This window comes from Salmo salar, chromosome 15 (genome assembly GCF_965601325.2).
Source record: "Salmo salar chromosome 15, fSalSal1, whole genome shotgun sequence".
Classification (NCBI taxonomy): domain Eukaryota; kingdom Metazoa; phylum Chordata; class Actinopteri; order Salmoniformes; family Salmonidae; genus Salmo; species Salmo salar.
The window spans coordinates 64,937,180-64,945,053 of NC_138305.1; positions in this window are offsets into that span (position 1 = coordinate 64,937,180).

The window sequence follows — 7,874 nt, forward strand, 5'->3', positions numbered from 1 at the left end:
GACATTCACATCTATTTAGCTTTTGGATCTCTGCCTCATAAATATTCAAACGCAACACATGTGCACCTCTCAAAAATGTATGACGCTTAAAGTTTCATTTTTTTTTACAGAAATGAAGTGCTTCTTGTTCACAGCTCTGCAATGAGAGAACATGCAACATTTCAGTGGGATATCAATACAAAAAGTGACAGCGCAGACTGGGAGTGCATCTTTTGGATTACCCACATTCTCTCAAGGGCCCACATAATGTAAATACAATTACCCAAAGACAGATCAGAAAGGTGGAAGGGAGAATAATCTCTGGAGTGAGTGAGAAATACGCCAATTTATGCTTCATGCCAGTTCGTGCACTAATGCCTTGCTGGATCTCTCGCGGCCAGCGGTCACAGGGGACCTGTTCTGTCCCACTTAGTTCCGTGCACGCCTCCCATCACCACTTGGTGCTGTTATTTGTGCTGATAAGCACCACCGGGGCCTATGCGTGTTTACGTTTGCCCACAAACACGCTCATCTAATTGGACAGTGTGGAGTGGCAGGAAAGAGGTATGATAAGGAACCAGCTCACTGATCGCTCTGAGGAAGACTACCACACACACATATCGCCTACACACATCCTCCAACACACCCACGAAAACCCCTCATCTCTACTAAGAGTGAGAGGGAAGGGAAGGGACTGAGGAGAGAGACTGGGGAGAGACGCGATATCATGGGTCACGGCTGTCAAGGATCAGATATTACTGAAGAGGTGTGACGGAGTGCTGCACTCTGGTTACCCTCGATTTTTCATGACACCTCATGGAAGGGTGTGTGTGTGTGTGTGTGTGTGTCTGTTAGGGGGTAGAACTATCTAATCAAATCAAATCTTTCCATGCTTTCCACCTGGCAACCCCTACCCCGGTCAACAGCACTGCACCTCCCACAGCAACTCGCCCAAGCCTTCCCCATTTCTCCTTCTCCCAAATCCAGTCAGCTGATGTTCTGAAAGAGCTACAAAATCTGGACCCCTACAAATCACCCGGGCTAGACAATCTGGACCCTTTCTTTCTAAAATTATCTGTCGAAAATGTTGCAACCCTTATTACTAGCCTGTTCAACCACTCTTTCGTGTCGTCTGAGATTCCCAAAGATTGGAAAGCAGCTGCGGTCATCTCCCTCTTCAAAGGGGGGGACACTCTTGACCCAAACTGCTACAGACCTATATCTATAATACACTGCCTTTGTAAGGTCTTCAAAAGCCAAGTCAACAAACAGATTACCGACCATTTCGAATCCCACCGCACCTTCTCCGCTATGTAATCTGGTTTCAGAGCTGGTCATGGGTGCACCTCAGCCACGCTCAAGGTCCTAAACGATTTCTTAACCGCCATCGATAAGAAACAATACTGTGCAGCCGTATTCATTGACCTGGCCAAGGCTTTCGACTCTGTCAATCACCACATCCTCATCGGCAGACTCAATAGTCTTGGTTTCTCAAATGATTGCCTCGCCTGGTTCACCAACTACTTCTCTGATAGAGTTCAGTGTGTCAAATCGGAGGGCCTGTTGTCCGCACCTCTGGCAGTCTCTATGGGGGTGCCACAGGGTTCAATTCTTGGGCCGACTCTCTTCTTTGTATACATCAATGATGTCGCTCTTGCTGCTGGTGAGTCTCTGATCCACCTCTACGCAGACGACACCATTCTGAATACTTCTGGCCCTTCTTTGGACACTGTGATAACAACCCTCCAGACGAGCTTCAATGCCATACAACTCTCCTTCCGTGGCCTCCAACTGCTCTTAAATACAAGTAAAACTAAATGCATGCTCTTCAACCGATCGCTGCCCGCACCTGCCCGCCCGTCCAGCATCACTACTCTGGACGGTTCTGACTTAGAATATGTGGACAACTACAAATACCTGGGTGTCTGGTTAGACCGTAAACTCTCCTTCCAGACTCACATAAAAAAATCTCCAATCCAAAGTTAAATCTAGAATTGGCTTCCTATTTCGCAAACAAAGCATCCTTCACTCATGCTGCCAAACATACCCTCGTAAAACTGACCATCCTACCGATCCTCGACTTCAGCGATGTCATTTACAAAATAGCCTCCAATACCCTACTCAATAAATTGGATGCAGTCTATCACAGTGCCATCCGTTTTGTCACCAAAGCCCTATATACTACCCACCATTGCTACCTGTACACTCTCGTTGGCTGGCCCTCGCTTCATACTCGTTGCCAAACCCACTGGCTCCAGGTCATCAACAAGACCCTGCTAGGTAAAGTACCCCCTTATCTCAGCTCGCTGGTCACCATAGCAGCACCCACCTGTAGCACGCGCTCCAGCAGGTATATCTCACTGGTCACCCCCAAAGCCAATTCCTCCTTCGGCCACCTCTCCTTCCAGTTCTCTGCTGCCAATGACTGGAACGAACTACAAAAGTCTCTGAAACTGGAAACACTTATCTCCCTCACTAGCTTTAAGCACCAGCTGTCAGAGTAGCTCACAGATTACTGCACCTGTACATAGCTCATCTATAATTCAGCCCAAACAACTACCTCTTACCCTACTGTATTTATTTATTTATTTATTTTGCTCCTTTGCACTCCATTATTTCTATTTCTACTTTGCACTTTCTTCCACTGCAAATCTACCATTCCAGTGTTTTACTTGCTATATTGTATGTACTTCGCCACCATGGCCTTTTTTTGCCTTTACCTCCCTTATCTCACCTCATTTGCTCACATTGTATATAGACTTATTTTTCTACTGTATTATTAACAGTATGTTTGTTTTACTCCATGTGTAACTCTGTGTTGTTGTATGTGTCAAACTGCTTGGCTTTATCTTGGCCAGGTCGCAATTGTAAATGAGAACTGGTTCGCAACTTGCCTACCTGGTAGGTGAAAGGTGAAATAAAAATAATAATAAAAAAATTATAATCTAATCAAAGTTTATTCGTCACTTACACAGTTTACAGCAGGTATCAAGGTCAGTGGTGGAAAAGTGAAAGTCACAATAAAATACTACTTAGTAAAAGTCTAAAGGTATCTGGTTTTAAATGAACTTAAGTAGCCTGCAGTGGTGGAAAAAGTACTTAATTGTCATACTTGAGTAAAAGTAAAAAGTAGGCTAAAAGCAAATGCTATACATCAAATTCCTTATCCTCTTATGGCTAGGGGGCAGTATTTTCACGGCTGGATAAAAAACGTACCCGATTTAATCTGGTTACTAATCCTACCCAGTAACTAGAATATGCATATACTTATTATATATGGATAGAAAACACCCTAAAGTTTCGAAAACTGTTTGAATGGTGTCTGTGAGTATAACAGAACTCAAATGGCAGGTCAAAACCTGAGAGATTCCTTTACAGGAAGTGGCCTGTCTGACCATTTCTGGAACTTCTTTGCCATCTCTATCTTTTACTAAGGATCTCTGCTCTAACGTGACACTTCCTACGTCGTCCATAGGCGCTCAGAGCCCGGGAAAAACCTGAAAGTCGTCATCCCAGCCCCAGGCTGAAACACATTATCGCCTTTCTCAAGTGGCCGATCAAGGGACTGTGGGCTTAGGCGCGTGACCTGACCGCCCCCGCCTTTGTGATTTTTTCCTCTGTTTGCCGAAAAGGAGATTCCCGGTCGGAATATTATCGCTTTTCTACGAGAAAAATGACATAAAAATTGATTTTAAACAGCGGTTGACATGCTTCGAAGTACGGTAATGGAATATTTAGAATTTTTTTGTCACGAATTGCGCCATGCGCACGACCCTTCTTTACCATTTCGGATAGTGTCTGGAACGCACGAACAAAACGCCGCTATTCGGATATAACGATGGATTATTTTGGACCAAACCAACATTTGTTATTGAAGTAGCTGTCCTGGGAGTGCATTCTGACGAAGACAACAAAGGTAATGAAACTTTTGTAATAGTAAATCGGAGTTTGATCAGGGCTAAACTTGGTCGGTGTCTAAATGGCTAGCCGTGATGGCTGGGCTATCTACTGAGAATATTGCAAAATGTGCTTTCACCAAAAAGCTATTTTAAAATCGGACATATCGAGTGCATAGAGGAGTTCTGTATCTATAATTCTTAAAATAATTTTTATGTTTTTTGTGAACGTTTATCGTGTTTGCGGGGGTATGCTAGTTCTGAACGTCACATGCTAATGTAAAAAGCTGTTTTTTGATATAAATATGAACTTGATTGAACAAAACATGCATGCATTGTATAACATAATGTCCTAGGGTTGTAATCTGATGAAGATCATCAAAGGTTAGTGCTGCATTTAGCTGTGGTTTTGTTTTTTGTGACATTATATGCTAGCTTGAAAAATGGGTGTCTGATTATTTCTGGCTTGGTACTCTGCTGACATAATCTAATGTTTTGCTTTCGCTGTAAAGCCTTTTTGAAATCGGACAGTGTGGTTAGATAAAGGAGAGTCTTGTCTTTAAAATGCTGTGAAATAGTCATATGTTTGAAAAATTGAAGTTTTTGTATTTTTGAGGAATTTGTCATTCGCGCCACGCCTATCATTGGATATTGGAGCAGGTGTTCCGCTAGCGGAACGTCTAGATGTAAGAGGTTATATTAAGCAAACCAGATGGCATGATTTTCATGTTTTAATTTATTTACAGAAAGTCATGTGCCACACTCCAACACTCAGACATCAATTACAAAGAGGGCATTTGTGTTTAGTGAGTCCTCCAGATCAGAGGAAGTAGGGCTAACAACTTGTTATAGTGATATGTGCGTGAATTGGACCATATTGCTGTCCTGCCTGAGCTGTCCTGCCTGAAAATCTATGGGTGTAAAAATAACATATTTTCTTAAGGAATCTAGTGGAGTAAAAATGGTTAAAAATATGAATAGTAAAGTACAGATACTGAAAAAAACGACTTAGAAGTGTTTTTACTTAAGTAGGCTACACCACTGTAAAAGATACATAGAAAAACGTACTTGCAAGCTCCCTCAACAATGCAGTTGAAGTTGAAGAAAGTCTTATACTAAGTCATAAAACTGATATGTACACAATATGATATACAGTATACACTTTGAATGTGCAGTCAAGCATGGCTGTATTTACAATATGAAGTGGATTGTGTCTTGGTCACGCAGTTTAAATAGTAGGTCCTAAATGGAACAGCAGCGTAGACTGAACGTATGTGTGCACAGTGCCTTCAAAAAGTATTCATTCCCCTTGATTTATTCCACATTTTGTTGTGTTACAGCCTGAATTCAAAATGGATTAAATTGATTTATTTTCTCACGCATCTCACCACAATAACCATAATGACAAAGTGAAAACTTGTTAGAAATTTTAGCAAATCTATTGAAAATTAAATACGGAAATATCTAATTTACATAAGTATTAACACTCCTGAGTCAAAACATCGTAGAAGCACCTTTGGCAGTGATTACAGGTATTAGTCTTTCTTTGTAAGTCACTAAGAGCTTTCCACACCTGGATTGTGCAACATTTGCCCCTTATTCTTTTCAAAATTCTTCAAGCTCTGTTAAATTGGTTGTTGATCATTGTTAGACAATCATTTTCAGGTCTTGCCATAGATTTTCAAGTAGATTTAAGTCAAAACTATAACTCTGCCATTCTTTAAACATTATTCTTGGTAAGCAAATTCAGTGTAGATTTGGCCTTGTGTTTTAGGTTATTGTCCTGCTGAAAGGTGAAATCATTTCCCAATGTCTGATGGAAAGTAGACAACCAGGTTTTCCTCTAGGATTTTGCTACTTATGTCACAGAAATCTTCGTCGTCAGACGATATAGCGAAAGCATCGCCGGAGAACGTGGACCAATACGCAGAGGAGTTAGTGCTCATCATCTTAATTTATTAAATGAATGTGAACACGGAGGAAAAACAAGAAAACGAAATAAGACTAGTGACAGTTTTACAGGCATAATAAACACAGTGCAAAATACAACTACCCACAACCTACCCAACAAACACACACCTACTTATAGGACTCCCAATCAGAGGCAACTAGAAACACCTGCCTCCAATTGAGAGTCCAGCACCCAAAACTACACATAGAAAAACAAACCTAGAACCTATACCAAAACTAACACACCCACTACACCACACACAAAACCCCATAATACAAAACAGATATACCTCTGCCAGGACGTGACATTACCCCCCCCCCCAAAGGTGCATACACCGAATGCACCAACATAAAGAAAACCCAATACAAAAATAAACCCCCTAAACTAAAGGGAGGGAAGGGAGGGTGGCTGCCGTCAACGACGGCACTGTGCTACACCCCCCCTCCCCAACCCACCTATATTGGAGGTGGCTCCAGTTCTGGCCTACTGCCCTCCAGACCGTAGACAGACTTGCTTGGCTTTGGACAGTAGGCAGACTCCTTCGGTTCCAGGTCGTAGGCCGACTCCTTCGGTCCCGGTCTGTAGGCAGACTCATTACAGTCACAGTTACTTAATTCTAATTTGGGATCGTAGCCAGACTCACCCGGTTCTGGGTCACAGGCAGATTCCCTCAGTCCCGGGTCGCAGGCCGACCCCCTTGGTTCCGGGTCGCAGGTAGACCCCTTCGGTTCTGGGTCACAAACAGACCCCTTCGGGCAGACGGGCCGCTCTGGCAGCTCTGGGCAGACGGGCCGCTCTGGCAGCTCCGGGCAGACGGGCCGCTCTGGCAGCTCCGGGCAGACGGGCGGCTCTGGCAGCTCCGGGCAGACGGGCGGCTCTGGCGACTCCTGACTGGTGGGCGGAAGAGATACTGGCCGGAGAGGACACTTCTCAGTTCCTATGCTTCCTTGCTGATGTTTTGGTCACTTTTGAATGCTGGCAGTGCTTTCACAGTGGTAGCATGAGACGGAGTCTACAACCCACACAAGTGGCTCAGGTAGTGCAGCTCATCCAGGATGGCACATCAATGCGAGCTGTGGCAAGAATGTTTGCTGTGTCTGTCAGCGTAGTGTCCAGAGCATGGAGGCGCTACCAGGAGACAGGCCAGTACGTCAGGAGACGTGGAGGAGGCCGTAGGAGGGCAACAACCCAGCAGCAGGACCACTACCTCCGCCTTTATGCAAGGAGGAGCAGGAGGAGCACTGCCAGAGCCCTGCAAAATGACCTCCAGCAGGCCACAAATGTGCATGTGTCTACTCAAACGGTCAGAAACAGACTCCATGAGGGTGGTATGAGAGCCCGACGTCCACAGGTGGGGGTTGTGTATACAGCCCAACACCGTGCAGGATGTTTGGCATTTGCCAGAGAACACCAAGATTGGCAAATTCGCCACTGGCGCCCTGTGCTCTTCACAGATGAAAGCAGGTTCACACTGAGCACGTGACAGACGTGACAGAGTCTGGAGACGCCATGGAGAACGTTCTGCTGCCTGCAACATCCTCCAGCATGACCGGTTTGGCGGTGGGTCAGTCATGGTGTGGGGTGGCATTTCTTTGGGGGGCCGCACAGCCCTCCATGTGCTCGCCAGAGGTAGCCTGACTGCCATTAGGTACCGAGATGAGATCCTCAGACCCCTTGTGAGACCATATGCTGGTGCAGTTGGCCCTGGGTTCCTCCTAATGCCAGACAATGCTAGACCTCATGTGGCTGGAGTGTGTCAGCAGTTCCTGCAAGAGGAAGGCATTGATGCTATGGACTGGCCCACCTGTTCCCCAGACCTGAATCCAATTGAGCACATCTGGGACATCATGTCTCGCTCCATCCACCAACGCCACGTTGCACCACAGACTGTCCAGGAGTTGGCGGATGCTTTAGTCCAGGTCTGGGAGGAGATCCCTCAGGAGACCATCCGCCACCTCATCAGGAGCATGCCCAGGCATTGTAGGGAGGTTATACAGGCACGTGGAGGCCACACACACTACTGGGCCTCATTTTGACTTGTAAGGAAA